The sequence below is a fragment of the Rhincodon typus genome, chromosome 25, assembly GCF_021869965.1.
Source record: "Rhincodon typus isolate 14 chromosome 25, sRhiTyp1.1, whole genome shotgun sequence".
In the NCBI taxonomy this organism is placed as follows: domain Eukaryota; kingdom Metazoa; phylum Chordata; class Chondrichthyes; order Orectolobiformes; family Rhincodontidae; genus Rhincodon; species Rhincodon typus.
This window is the reverse complement of record NC_063356.1, coordinates 19,678,302-19,692,748: the sequence shown is the minus strand read 5'-3', so window position 1 is coordinate 19,692,748 and position 14,447 is coordinate 19,678,302. Positions and strand designations below refer to the sequence as shown.

The 14,447-nt window shown below is 41.2% G+C and overlaps 1 protein-coding gene across 2 annotated transcripts in view; it reads left to right on the top strand.

The window, feature by feature from the left end:
* Positions 1 to 2,486: 2,486 nt before the first annotated feature.
* Positions 2,487 to 14,447, top strand: part of LOC109915098 (SAM pointed domain-containing Ets transcription factor) — a 72,724-nt gene continuing 60,763 nt past the window's right edge. For both annotated transcript variants that reach the window (XM_020514699.2, XM_048612125.1), the window contains exon 1: positions 2,487 to 2,586. The gene's annotated coding sequence lies outside the window, so the exon portion shown is untranslated. The remainder of the gene's footprint in view (positions 2,587 to 14,447) is intronic.

The window sequence follows — 14,447 nt, the reverse complement described above, 5'->3', positions numbered from 1 at the left end:
TATCCATTTCTTGGTGCTATTTCAATCTCCCCTCTCTGCATGAATTGCCAGTTCTCTAAATTCAGTCCATTTCTATTCATGCACCATCTATGCTTCTCATACGTAATTTGATAAGGAGACTCCGGGTTGTCCCAGTGAGATTAGAAAAGCATGAGTGTAACTCTTTCAGAGGGATACAACAAATAAAGGACTAACATTTCCCGCTTTACAACAGTGACTACACATCAAAAAGTACTTTCATAGAATCCCTACAGAGTGGAAGCAGGCCATTTGGCCCATCAAGACCACACTGATCCTCCAAAGTGCATCCCATCCAGACCTACTCCGTCCCGGCAACCCTGCATTTCCCATGGCTAATCCACCTAGCCTGCACATCATGGGCAATGTAGCATGATTGATCCATCAAACCGGCTCATTTTTGGACTGTGGGAGGAAACCCATGCAGACACAGGGAGAATGCACAAACTCCACTTATACAATTGCCCAAGGCTGGAATTGAATGCAGGTACCTGCTTCGCAAGGCAGCAGTACTAACCACTGATCCACCATGTCGCAATTTTATTTACCATAAAACACTTTGATATGCCTGGTTATCATAAGACCATAAGATATAGAAGCAGAATTAGGCCATTTGGCCTATTGAGTCTGCTCTGCCATTTGATCATGGCTGATGTGTTTTTAAAATGGAACAAAGAGACCGTGTGGTGTAGGTTCATAGTACCTTGAAGGTAGAGTCACAAGTAGACAGGGTAGTGAAGAAGGTGTTTAGTACACTTGCCTTTGTTGGTCAGTTCATTGAGTATACATGTTGGGATGTCATGTTGCGGCTGTACAGGACGTTGGTTAGGCCATTTTTGGAATATTGCATTCAGTTCTGGTCTCCCTGCCAAAGGGAAGATGTCGTTAAACTTGAAAGGGTGCAGAAAAGATTTACAAGGATATTGCCAGGGTGGAGAGTTTGAGCTATAGGGAGAGGTTGAATAGGCTGTTGCTATTTTCTCTGGAGCCGTCAGAGGTTGAGGGTGACTTCATAGAGGTTTATAAAATCATGAGGAGCATGGAGAGGGTGAATAGCCAAGGTCTTTTTCCTAAGATAGGGGAGTCCAAAATAGAGGACATAGCTTTAAGGTAAGAGGGGAAATATATAAAAGCATCCTAAGAGGCAAATTTTTCACACAGAGGGTGGCGTATGTTTGGAATGAGCTGCCAAAGGAAGTGGTGGAGGCTGGTACAATTACAACATCTAAAAGGCACCTGGATGGGTACTTGAATAGGAAGGGTTTAAAGGGGTATGGGCCAAATGCTGGCAAATGGGACCAGATGAATTTAGGATATCTGGTTGGCATGGACAAGTTGGACTGAAGGGTCTGTTTCCATACTGTACAACTCTATGACTCCTACCTTCTCCCAGAAACCCTTGATCCCCTTATTAATCAAGAACATATCTAACTCTATCTTAAATATACTTAATGACTTGACCACCACAGCCCTTTGTGGCAATGATTTCCACAGATTGGCTGAAGAAATTTCTCCTCATCTCAGTTCTAAAGGGTCATCCCTTCACTGCTCGCGTCCTAATGTCTCCTACAAATGGAAACATCTTCTCCATGTCCACTCTATCCAGATCTCTCAATATTCTGTAAATTTCAATCAGATTCCCCCTCATCCTTCTAATCTCCATTGAGTACAGACCCAGAGTCCTCAACCAGTTGTCATATGACAAGCCCTTCATCTCAGGATCATTCTTCTAAACCTCCTCTGAACTACTTCGAATGTCAACACATCCTTCCTTAGATAAAGGACACAAAACTGCTTATAATATTCCAAATGAGATCTGACTTGAACCTTATACAGCCTCAGCTCTTGTATTGTAGCTCTCTTGAAATGAATGCAAGCATTGTGTTTGCCTTCCTGACTGCTGACTGAACATGGAAATATTCATGGAAAGAATCTTATAAATACAAACATTTCATTTCAAAATAGAAATATTAATTAAGAATAATATTAGTCAATAGTAATGTTATTTGAAAGTAATAGTATTTCCCATCCCCACAGCACAGTCCAGTTCCTGTTGAATCTGTTGTTTGGGGAAAATCTCAGGTATGCAGCCAGACACGGCATGCACCCCCTCTACAACCAGACTGAGGTGTTGGCATTACCACTCTAGCCAGAGGGACCACCCCCAAGGATCATGTCCACTCCGAACCTTTAGATGGCTATCTTTACCCAAGGGCAGACCCAGAGGGAGGTCCTCTCATTACCCCGATCCCCAACCCCATCAAAGAGGCAAAATAGTTTTCAGTCTCAACTTGCTTCCTTGAATTAAGCAAAAAATGTATTGAAGAGTTAATCACTGGCTGGGATACACAAAAAGTCAACTGATGCAAGCCTATTGTGTTTGTACAGGTAAACAATGTGTGATTATAAATTCAGCCACTGCCTTCAGCTGCTATAACCAGACAGGAAACATCAGTACAAGGTGTATTGTGGAGCCGTACCAGACACAGTCCTCAGCCAAGCAATCCGACGGTGGATACAAAGAACTCTTTTACTTTTTTTTCACAAGGAGAAAGGTGCTGAGTGGAGGTAAGTCTGATGTCTATCAACATCCATTCATGAAAAGCAGATAAACTGTATTAAAGCAGCTCAATATAGCAAGGGCCTGAAGTGATTTTAAATGTAATAAATTAGGAAGGACAGAGTATTAACTGGCAAAACCTGCTGGATTACTTTTCACTGCACGTTGCAATTTTTTTAATGGTCTTCTGCCTTTTGTATTGATCAGAATAAATTATATGCAGGCTTAAACTTTGTCTTAGTGTAACTTAACTGCTTAAGTTTAACTTGGTCTATTCAAAAGTGCCTGAGTTTATAGATCTTATAAATCAAAAGAAAGGTGCAATAAAGACTTAAGTGGCATTGGTTTACAGAATACTCCAGCACAGGAGGCCAGTCAGGCACTTTGAAGGAGTTATGCAATTAGACCTACTCCTTTGCTTTATTCTTATAGCACAGTATTATTTTTCCTTTATGAGTTTATACACGAGTGATAGCCCTGCACTTGCCAAAACCAAAAACAGAGAGCTTGTCTGAGGTTATAAACCGAATGTAACCAGAAAAACTTCATTATCTCCTGTATTTCCCTCTACGATATTGCATCAAATCCATAGATGTGGGTCACATTCTATTCCTGCTCTCCTACATGAGTAGTCTAATCCCTTTGACAATAAATGCAATTTGACATGCCTCCAATGTGGACAGCTGTCCTAAGGATGGGTATTTGTTTTGTCTTTACCACATTCAGTGTGGAAAGCATGTGCTGTATGAAACAAGTAGGAGATAGCTGATCATTAGTAGTGCAAATGTGAGTTTTTCCAATGGATCACTGGGTATGGTAGAACAGCCCAAGGAAGTCTTTGTTCCAATCCTCAGTCTGTGTTGAGTTTGACTGATCTCAGTCAGAGTAGGGCCAGGATCAGAGAGACCAGGTTCTGGCCATCTGGTCTAAGTGTTGGAAAGTATATGTATGTTTGCATCACACAAGCACGGGATTCAGCTTGGCTATGAGGCATCACACAGATTAATAGCTTGTTGGTGCCAACTCTCAAAGCTCACCCAGGATGAGTGGACATTGGATTAGGCTACAGAAACTTGGCTGATGGCCAGACTGTCAGTACCATATAAAGGGGAAGATATGGGGGAGGTAAATAGCCGCCCTTGTGAAAAGTGTGAAATACAGGTTCAGCAGGAGATGCTTTCATATGGGACAAATGTAGTCCTTTGCTGTAGATCCACCTACCGGTCTTTTTGGAGTACAGTTAACACATACTGAGCTTTATGTTTCATGTAAAGATGATGTCTTTGTTTATTGGTCAAGAACTTAAATTTACCACACTTTTAGATGGGAGTAGGTGTTCTGTTCCAGGATTCCACAGGGTCAAACAACGGTTTGAAATATCTTGTCGAATTTCCAGAAGAGGTCGAAGTGGTTTGAAAAAGCAAATCCAGAAAATTACTCTGAATTATGTTGCATGTCTGAGTCAAAGGGACACATGATCAAATTATTAACAGATAAATTTACATTGATAAAGGGTTAGAAAGAAAATTGACCTCAGGGAGTTCTTACAAATTCTTATTGACACTTGGAAATGAACACCTGGCTAGAGGAGTGGGCGAACTTTCCTGTCGAGTGTTAGGTGTAGAGGCTGGGGTGGGTGCATGGTTTATTTCAATGCCATGTTCATGTCGAACAAAAAGTCACCATGACCAGAGCAAAACCCATCTATCCAGCTCTGGGTGACATCCTTGATGTTGGCACCTTGTGTTTCTGTCATCGCTGAGGTGCAGCAGCAAACAATATGCAGTTTCCTTCTCTAAGAGGTGATCTGTGGGATTGAATCCTGATCACAGGGCAATTACAAAGAAGCTAGGCCATTCGGCCCAACTTAATTCACCTACTGCCAGAGACCATTTGAGCGTTGATCGACCTTTGTGTGAAAAGGATTCCTGATACCAATTCAAAATACCATTTTGGGCTCATTGACCTATTCACATAATTGTGTTTATAGGATTTTTTTCACTATTGTGTGTTAAAAGGTCACCTATTGGACATAGCCTTTCAGAATGGAAAGACTAAATGCTAATTGTTGTCCGAAAGCATTAGGAAGGGCAACCAGCCTTTGACAAACTCCTTCTAACACTGGACTTCTCACATTGGAGGGCAAATTTGGGAACATGGCTGTGAGAGACAGAATCTATGACTGTTAATAATTCACATACTTCACTGATCTCAGACTGTAATTCCTTAGTCTCTCTTAAGGACTGCAGTTCCAGTTAAACTGCTCCTTGAAGTGCTAATGTTTAGAACAGAAAAACTTAGGTTCTCTCTGCTTATTGGAATATACACAAATCATTTCAGTAACATATGTCTGTGAAATATAAGTAGTTAAAGTGGCTTGAAGGGACTGAGAGAGGACAGATCAAGGTGAGTTGGTAGGGGCCCAGATGAAGTGACAGTCTTTATTTTTGTTTTTGGTGAATTGGAGGTAAAGCTCATTTGTATCTATATTGCTAAGAGTCTGGAATAGATCAAATCAATGCGCTGCGTCAGTGTGTATTTGAATGGAGAACAGGATTACACACAAGTTTGATGGCTTCAAGATTGAATTGCCTTCAGCCAAACACAATAAAGACTCACACATGAAGAATGGCTACTTGTGTCAACTGAAGGATTACTGTAAAATGCACTTGAAGTCTTCAAGAAAGATGAGGAGAAAACTACATAGGAGAAAATACCATGGATGTATGCAGATTATATTTCTGCTTTCTTTCATGGGATGAGGGCATCACCAGCTGGGCCATGCATTTATTACTGATTCCCTGATTACCATATGGGGTGGTGGTGAGCTGCCTCCATGAAATGCTGCAATCATTGATTAACCCCTGATTAACCTCTTACTCATATCGATAGGTGATTGTTAAGCCAGGCTTTGGAATTTATTTTCACTTTTGAAATTGGCTTTAAGATAAACTGTTCTGTTTTTCCGAGTGATCACATTCCAAATCAATGATTCATCTTGTTATCACCAGGTAACTGGGAGAGAAGCTTCTTCAATGATAAAAGATCAATGCAATTTTCAATAACGGAAAAGTTATCCCTAGATGTTGGAGAACTGTGTCTATTTCAGTACCTGATCTGTGTAGCCGAAGAATTTGTTGTTAAAATAGAAATAATCTATTTCTTTAAAAGTCATGTGATAGGATTGTTTACGTTATGGTGTTCTTAGAACAGGCACACAGTGTGTTACTAGCTATGGCCTTGTCCCAAGTGTTTTTAAGAATTATTAAGTACAACACTGAATTGTTGCTATTCTGATCTGTTTTTATAACTAGTTCAGCGCAAACAATTTGTTGTGAGTAAACTCTGCTCCAATCAACATTGTTTGAAGAAATAAATGTCAGAATCTGCTTGTCACTGCATTAGGCCATACATCATATCACCTTGGAATTGTGCCAGAAAGGTGTTCAGACTGACCCTATTAGCTGACCCCAGTCCCTGTCAGTGTAGTGATGACCATGATAGAGCTTTGAGACTGCACCATGCCAAACTCACCTTCAAGACCACGACTGGGACAAACACTGACCTGTAGGTATGGTCATTAAGACCCACAGCAAAAGGGCAGCATGGTGGCTCAGTGGCAGGGACCCAGGTTCAATCCCAGCCTTGGGCAATTCTCTGTGTGGAGTTTGCATGTTCACCCGTGTCTGTGAGGGGTTCCTCTGGGTGTTCCAGTTTCCTCCCAGAGACCAAAGATGTGCAGGTTAGATAGATTGGCCATGGTAAATGTGGGTCTGGGTGGTGACTTGATGGGCTGAATGGCCTCTATCTGCACTGTAGGGATTCTATGATTTGGAGGGAAGCATTTTTAGCTGCTACTCTCCATAAAGGCAGCCTGGGGGGTGTGTTGTCACTTTTAAGAATGATTCATAGTAACCTCCTACTAGTCTTTAAAGTCAATGTTGCCACAATACAAGGAAAATTTCAGAGAGTCTTTGTATCATTTTCTTTGTCCTCCTCTGGAACGCTGGCCATTTGAGGTTTGAGAAATTGCTGGTGAGGGAGATGCTTTTTGGCTGACCAGATGCCATGTCCAGTTGATTGCAACTAATTTCACGAATTCTAAGAATCATTGGAGCCCACAAAGGCCTCTCCAGGAAAGCAAAATGTGGACCCACAACGGGAATGAATAACTTGGAACAAGTTAAAAGGAACTTCAAGTTGTTGTTCCTAACCAAACTCCGTGATTTGCAAAGTGACCTTAATGACCATTCTATTTTTAGGATGAACCAAACATTGTTTTATCAAATAATTTGAAGGAAGGTGTTGCACCTGGTGCCAGGACATGTAGAGGTGAGCTTTCCTCTCTCATCATCTCTGCTGAAGGACAAGACACGGCCTAGAAGCCAGGGAGGTAGTCAAAGTGAACGAAAACACACAAACTCCCTTCTGCTGTAGATATAGGTCGCCAGACAAAACACCAATGTGAACATTTTACAAATCAGATCAAATCTTCTAAATGTCAGTCAATTTCCTTCCATCATGTTCTTTTGCTTTGACATTATATCAGCATGAAGGGGAAGGACTGATGTCTCTTAAATGATTCTGCAATAGTCCCAATACGTTTTACCAATAATTTTTAAACATAAACTTGAGTAACCCATGGTGATCATGCCTCAACTGTTGAGATCAGTTAACTCAGAGAATCAAAAATGAAACTTTTCATAATCGATTGATTTTCTTGTGAATTTAATAGCCATCTATATTCGAGTTAAACTTTGTTCCCAAGATAATGTTCAGTCTCTTGTTGGTGTGTTGTTTACAGCAGCATTCTGTGTTGTTAATGCCTGCAGGATATTTCCCAAACGTTCATAATTCTTAAATTCTAAGGCAGAACCCTCATTATCAGGCAGCTAAGAATTACAAAGACAAGGTCCTGAGGCAGGAAGTGAGATATTTCTCAATGCTGACAGGTTTGTGATGTACAATTTCTCTGAGCTGGCATGGTGACGATGAATTTGGCTGGAGGTTAAGTGCTGGGCAGTAAAAGGCAAAATCATAAGACCGTAAGAACTAAGAACAGGAGTAGGCAGTTCAGCCCCTTGAGCCTGCTTCACCATTCAATATAATCATGACTGATCTCAGCTTCAACTCCACTTGCCTGCCCGCTCTCCATAACCTTTCAGGCCTGTCTATCTCCTCCTTAAATTTATTCAGTGTGCTGGCATCCTCCACTCTCTGGGGTAGTGAATTCCACAAAATCATGATCTCTCAAGAGAAGTAATTCCTCCTTCTCCCAATTTCTGCTCCCCCTTATCCTAAAACTATGACCTCTCATTCTAGAAAGTAGTTGCACAGTACTTTGACAGCCATTCTACATTGATATTTTATCTTTCCTTCACTTTAATTTCTATTTCCTTTTTCTCCTTGTTTACAATGACCTTTGCAGATTTTCTTTCATCCACGAAGGTTTAACCCTTTCACTATTTTAATCATTCCAAATCCCTGACTGGTTGATAAGATATACAATGGTAATGGTATAAATTAATGGAGATCAACCCTGTTTTGCTTCTTCTTCCTCCTCATAGCACAGACCCTATATCATGCAGCAGGGATAAGATGGCATACAACTGTACTCAACCATTGAAGAACCCACTGTAAATATACAATTTCCAACATTTTTACAGATAAAAAGAGCATGCAAGACTAACTAATGATTGAGCATATTACTAAACCATTGTGTCATGCCACAATTACCACTTACAAATTGCTCATTTATGTCAGGATTTTTTCATGGATATTGAGTAGAATCTTTGCTCCCAGTTTTGACAAGACAAGATGCCAAGAGAGAGATTTACTTAATGTGGGAGGTGGTGTATCTAAATCTGCCACCTTTGGAAAACCCTTGCTCAACTTACCTGCCCTGCCACCAACCATGTTGTTGTTGATCGCTTAAAACTCTCTTCACACTACTGCTGGGCAAACATGGCTCCACATAGGCCTATCTGCAGGCAGCCTGCACAAATGTTCAAAGAGTGCAGTCCACCTGGCAACAGGGAGGTGTGAGGGCTTGGTGGGGAGACTCCCCCAGACAAAGACCCTCAGAGTCTGATCAACAGCATGGGCATGGGGCAGTGGGGTGCCCTTTGAGAGCCACAACTCCTGGACCTTTGCTTCTGACTCCCCACGAATCCGAATTCCAGCAAATCCCTCCTCACCACTGAGCATTTACTTTACCCCTCGCTCCACATGATCCCGGTCACCCTTCTGACAACGGCTACAACCTCTACAGTAGCAGTCCCCAGCAAAGGGAGATAATGGCCTCTGATTGGCCAGCAGCTCTCAGCGGGTTCAACTACCTCCCCAGGACTTGATATCAGAGGGAGACCCACTGGGTGTCCTCTAAGCTGCTTGTTTGGAAGAAGTCATAGCATGCCTTCCTCTGAAGAGTTGGCACACGTATCTCACCTCCTTTTCAAAAGTGAGGGAGACACTTGATGAAACAACAGATCCTATGCAATGTCTTCAAAGAAATTCCTTTTGGATGCAGGAAACTATTGTGTGCGTGATGGTGACTAGCTGGTGTCCACTGCCTTGCACAACTGGGGCTTTGGAGAGTCAGTGGCCTCTTTGATCCTGTTTGTACAGTCAAAGGCAACTCACATCTTATGCTTTTCAGAGACTAGATTTACCACTTTGCATTATATCAATACCAACACTTAAACAACACTAATAAGAAAATCAAGGTTCTTAATATCCGTATTGTAGCGCTGAGTAATGGATTTGAGCAGGAATTCTACATTGCATATTCGAATCGTTTCTGTATATCCTGAAGATACAGTCTGCAGTGACTCATTGAGAGTTATTTTACTCAATGCAAAAGAGGTTTTCAACAACCAAGAGAAAGTAAGATTTAAACAATGAAGGAAATCTAGGGTAATGGAAGATAAAGAAAGAAGAGCCCTTCACAGTTAATTCAATTCATCTGCTGGTATTTTCCTCCAGGGTGGAATTACCTGAGCAAACATCACACACCTATTTATAACGTGTTTTTGGGAATGTGCCCAGGCCAGGTAGAAAATAATGAGCAAACATGAATCCACCTACTATGTAAATAAGCAGCTTCACCTGCTTTAGCTGATCACCCGCAAAGTATTTCTCCCACAGAAAATTTTGCATAAATTTTAAATGGACAATTGCAATTGTATTCAGATTATTTTATGTAAAGAGTACAAGCCCTGCTAAGTGAAAAGCTGTGTGCTTTGAAATTTTAGGAGTCTGTTTGTTGAACTGTTGTGTAATAGGGAATGGTTATATCCAGTAGTTATCACCTCCCCTTGTATGTATTGTATGTATATGACTAATGTACTGACTGGCAACTATTTATTTTACCCATTGAATTCTTAAGGAGACATTATTCCTGTCTGTTGATTTTTGAATCTTTCACAAGCTAAAGGATAATATTTTGTAAATATGTATCTGCAATCTTGACAACCTGGAAAAACAGTTTAACAGACGCAATAAGGCTGATGACTCAAAGTGACCCTGAACACGCCAGGTCGCATGAAATGTAGCACTTGCCTGCTCAGAGTTTGGTAGGTTCAGGCGTCCCCACTGCATTCCAGTGACTTCAGCATAAATCCTAGCTCTGGGGCGATGCTGAAAGAGTGCTGCACTATCACGGGCACTGTCTAAACTGGAGTGTCCACATGCCCCCTTCGGTGGATGAAACAGATTCCGTGGCATTATTTTAAAAACAGCAGGATGTTTGTTGTCAACATTTGCTGGTCAAACAAATCTATTCATTCGTTATCTTACCTGTGGGAGCTTGCGCGCAAACTGGCTGCTTTATTTCCTGTGTTACAGTAGTTACAGTTTAAAAGTACTTGATTGACTGTAAAGCTCTTTGTGATGTTGTAGGGACCTTAGAAATTGAATTGGCTTACTACATAAAAACTATGGGTCACAGTTTGTAGATTAAGTTATGGGAAGACTGACATTGGAAGTTCCTTATGCCTGAGCAGAGTGCTGGCATGGTGGCAGTGTCCTTACCTCTAGGTCAGAAGATCCCAGTTCAAATCCAACCTTCTCCAGGGGCCTGTCATAACAGATTAATTGAAAATGTTTATATCTAACACTGGTAATTCTCTAATCCTGCTCTTCAGTCAACAGCAAATTAGACTCTAAAGATAAGATCTACATTATTGCAAACCTTTCTTTGTCCATTGCCTCCTGCAAACGCTGCTCCCTAATGGAAATGCAGATTCATTCATTTATTCCAAGCATTCCAACACTCACATTGGAATCAAAGGAAATCACAGGCACTCTGGATATGAGTCACTGGTTGCTCATTTCAAAATAAACGGATCGTAACTCACAAGGTGAATACCCATTCCTTCCCAAGATCAGCTGTCTGTCTATTCCACTCACATTCAGGTTCTAGGTCATGTTGTCACCCACTCATTCATAAAACCACAGAATGCTGAAGGGAATACAACTGGCAGTGCAAGACTCAAGTATGGTACCACTGTGACTGAAAATTGATCAGCCTTGTTTTCAAAACTCTCCATGACTCTGCCCCTCTCTGTGTCTGGAATCTCCTCATAAACCTCCAGGATATTGATGCTCCTCCAATTTTGGTCTCTTGCTCACCTCCAATCGTAACCATTCTACCATTGAAGGCCATGCCCTCAGCTGACTGGGCCAAATGGTCTGAAATTCCTTCCCAACACATCTACAACTCAACAATTTTTTCCTCCTTTAAGACAGCCATATGAGGCAGCTTCTATTTTGACCAAGCCTTCCTACAGTCTCCTTATGTGGCTTGGCATTGTATTTTATTTGAAAATCCTCTTGGGAAGAACCATGGAACATTTTATTACTTCCAAGAGTCTGTATAAATATAGGCTGCTGTTAGTTGGTAGTTGAAACCACAGGATTTACTTTCTAGGATGATCTGGGGCATGTTATCCCTGACCAGTTTGATTTGTGACACTTTATTTGATGCACTTTCCAGAACTTTAAAGTCTACAATGGATCAGATGATTCATGTCTGCCCCCTCCACAATCCTCCTGAGTAGGTATGTTGCTATGAATAAATAATCTCCTTTTTTAGAAAATGGCCATTTGAAACGTTCAAACTATCAAGAACATTTGATCTTGCTGTTTTCTAATACAAAGAAATCAAAAAAATGTCTTTGATCTGAAGTATGATCAATTTTTAAAACAAATACATGAGGCTGAATTTTCGCCAGGGAGGTGAGAAACAGGAGTTGGATTCTTTTTCGGGTTTTCGATCCCACCTCTGGTGGAAAACCGATTAAAGTCAAAATTGTCAAGTGGGTGACCCCTTAGTTACCATGGAGACCAATGGAGGCCCTGCCCAATTGAGATGGACGGACAATCAGAGCACTTCCAGCTTCAGGGATGCACTCAATTGTGGAGGTAAGTGACCAGGAAGGTTCTTCAAGCAAATGTGACGTCTTAGCGACTTTTCAAAAACTTTAATCTAAACAGGAGCCAGGCCAAGGTGGGGATTGTTGGGGTGGGGATTCTTAACAACGTTTCAAATTAGCTGCCTGTCTTATGGCAGTGAGCAGCCTTCCGAGGACTTGAACCCATGTAGGCCTAAATAGTTAATATTGAGATTAGGGTCGGGAATGTAGCACACTAGTAATGTTCACCTTCCATCCACCTCTGTTCCCAACATCAATGAGGCTCAAAAATTCTGACCCTGATCTACAACTCATTGTCATATCATATGCTGTCTGCTTTCAACCAGAGGAAGCGTATAAGTAACAGGCATAGAATGGGGAACTTTGCTTTCTCTTACTATCGGTTTGCTAGTGCTTGGTAGTCAGGAAGGTTATATACTCATGGAAAGAAACATATCTCTCCAATATGGAACTGTTACAAGGCAGGAGATTGCTGCAGAAGATTACAAAAACCTGGAACCAGGACAAAAACATGTCACAAGGCCCTTTGACATGGTTCCACCACTCAGTAAGGTCATGCCTAAAAATCCATATCAATTCCATTTTCTCACCGTATTTTCATATCCCTTGATTCTCGTCATGACCAAAATACAATTAATCTCAGAGTTGAATATAATCATCAAAAAAGCATCCAAACAGCCTTCTGAAGTCCAGAGCTTCAGAGGTTCACAACCTGTTTAGTGAAAAAGCTCATCTAAGTCCTAAATGATTGAGCTCTTCTCCTGAAACTATAAGGCATAGCTTTGAACCCTCCAGCAAGAGTCAACATCCTTCTGGCCTGTCAGTCCTATACGTTGCAATGAGATTGCTTCTCATCTGTTATATCTCAGAGAATATAGGCACAGTCCACTCAGTTTCAGTGAAATATACACCCCACCAAAGCAAGTTATGTCTTTCCTTGGGTAAGTTGACCGAAATTGTACACAGTATTTCAGGTGTGATCTCATTAAAGTCATGTGTAAATTCAGTGAGAGTTTCTTGCTCTTATTTTGCAGCCCCCTGCAATAAAGAACAAATATGCCATTGTCTTGCCAATTGCTTACTACATCTGCAACCAATATCTGTAACTATTAACTTTCTATGATTCATGTGCAAGGAAATTGATAAACCTCGAAATCCAATATTTATTTGTTTCTGACCTTGAGAAAAATAATCGTCTTTTGCATTACTTCTACCATCATGTCCGAGGTGCATAGATAGGGTAAGTAGGCAAGATCTTTTTCCTGGTGTGGGGATGTCCAAAACTAGAGGGCATAGGTTTAAGGTGAGAGGGGAAAGATTTAGTGGACCAAATGGGCAAATTTTTTCACACAGAGGGTGGTGCGTGTATGGAATGAGCTGCCAGTGGAAGTGATGGAGGCTGGTACAATTACAACATTTAAAAGGCATCTGGATGGGTATATGAATAGGAAGGGTTTAAAGGAATATGGGCCAAATGCTGGCAAATGGGACTAGATTTATATCAGCATGGACGAGTTGGATTGAAGGGTCTATTTCTGTGCTGTATATCTCTACGTCTCTATGTCTCTGTGTCCCCCATGTTATACTCCACTTCCCTACCAATCTGTTAACTAACATTGCTTCTACTTCCTCTTAGCATGCAGTTAGTGAATCTCAGTGAGTCCTTCCTAGCAATGTTTTCTGCACTAGTGTTTACTGACCAAATGACGATAAAGCACTGTGTTTTAGCTTATGAATTGGATCCTTCCCTCTGAGCCTGAAGGCATAAACTCACTCCAGTGACTTGAGTGCAAAGCCAACGTTGCACCAACAAGGCAGTAAAGAAGGAGTGTTGCGCTGTTGGAGACGCTGACTTTAGATGAAACTTTAAACTGAAACTGAGTCTCTGTCTGCCTCATGGAAAATGTGAAAAATCCCATGGCACTACTTTGAAGAAAAGTTGGAGTGTTATTACTGATTTATCCAGTATTTATCACTCATTCAACATTGTACAAATGGATAATTTGCTTATTGGTGCATTGCTGTTTGTGGGAGCTGACTGTGCTATCACATTTCCTGCAGTACAACAGAAATACACTTCAGAAGTATTTTGTTGGGCATAAAGTGTTATGGAAGGTCCTGAGGACATGAAAGGCACTGACTAAATGCAAGTCCATCTTCCTTTAATGAACAGGCGCCTGTCTGGTCCTGGAACATTACTCTGGGACAGAACATCCTCTTCCTATAGCGATAACATTATGATACTTACACCTCTCCTGGCTGAGTTACAGGAGGCTGAAGTTCCAGCAACTTTAATCTCTGTAAAAGTTTCACTTTCCAGTTCCATTTTAATGAATAGCACAACTTGTCTGTGCTTTCATTTCAATAGTTAACATTTGCATTTGACACTCTTTTCTGTGTGTGATGCTATTGACAGTTAGTTAGACCCTCGAGTC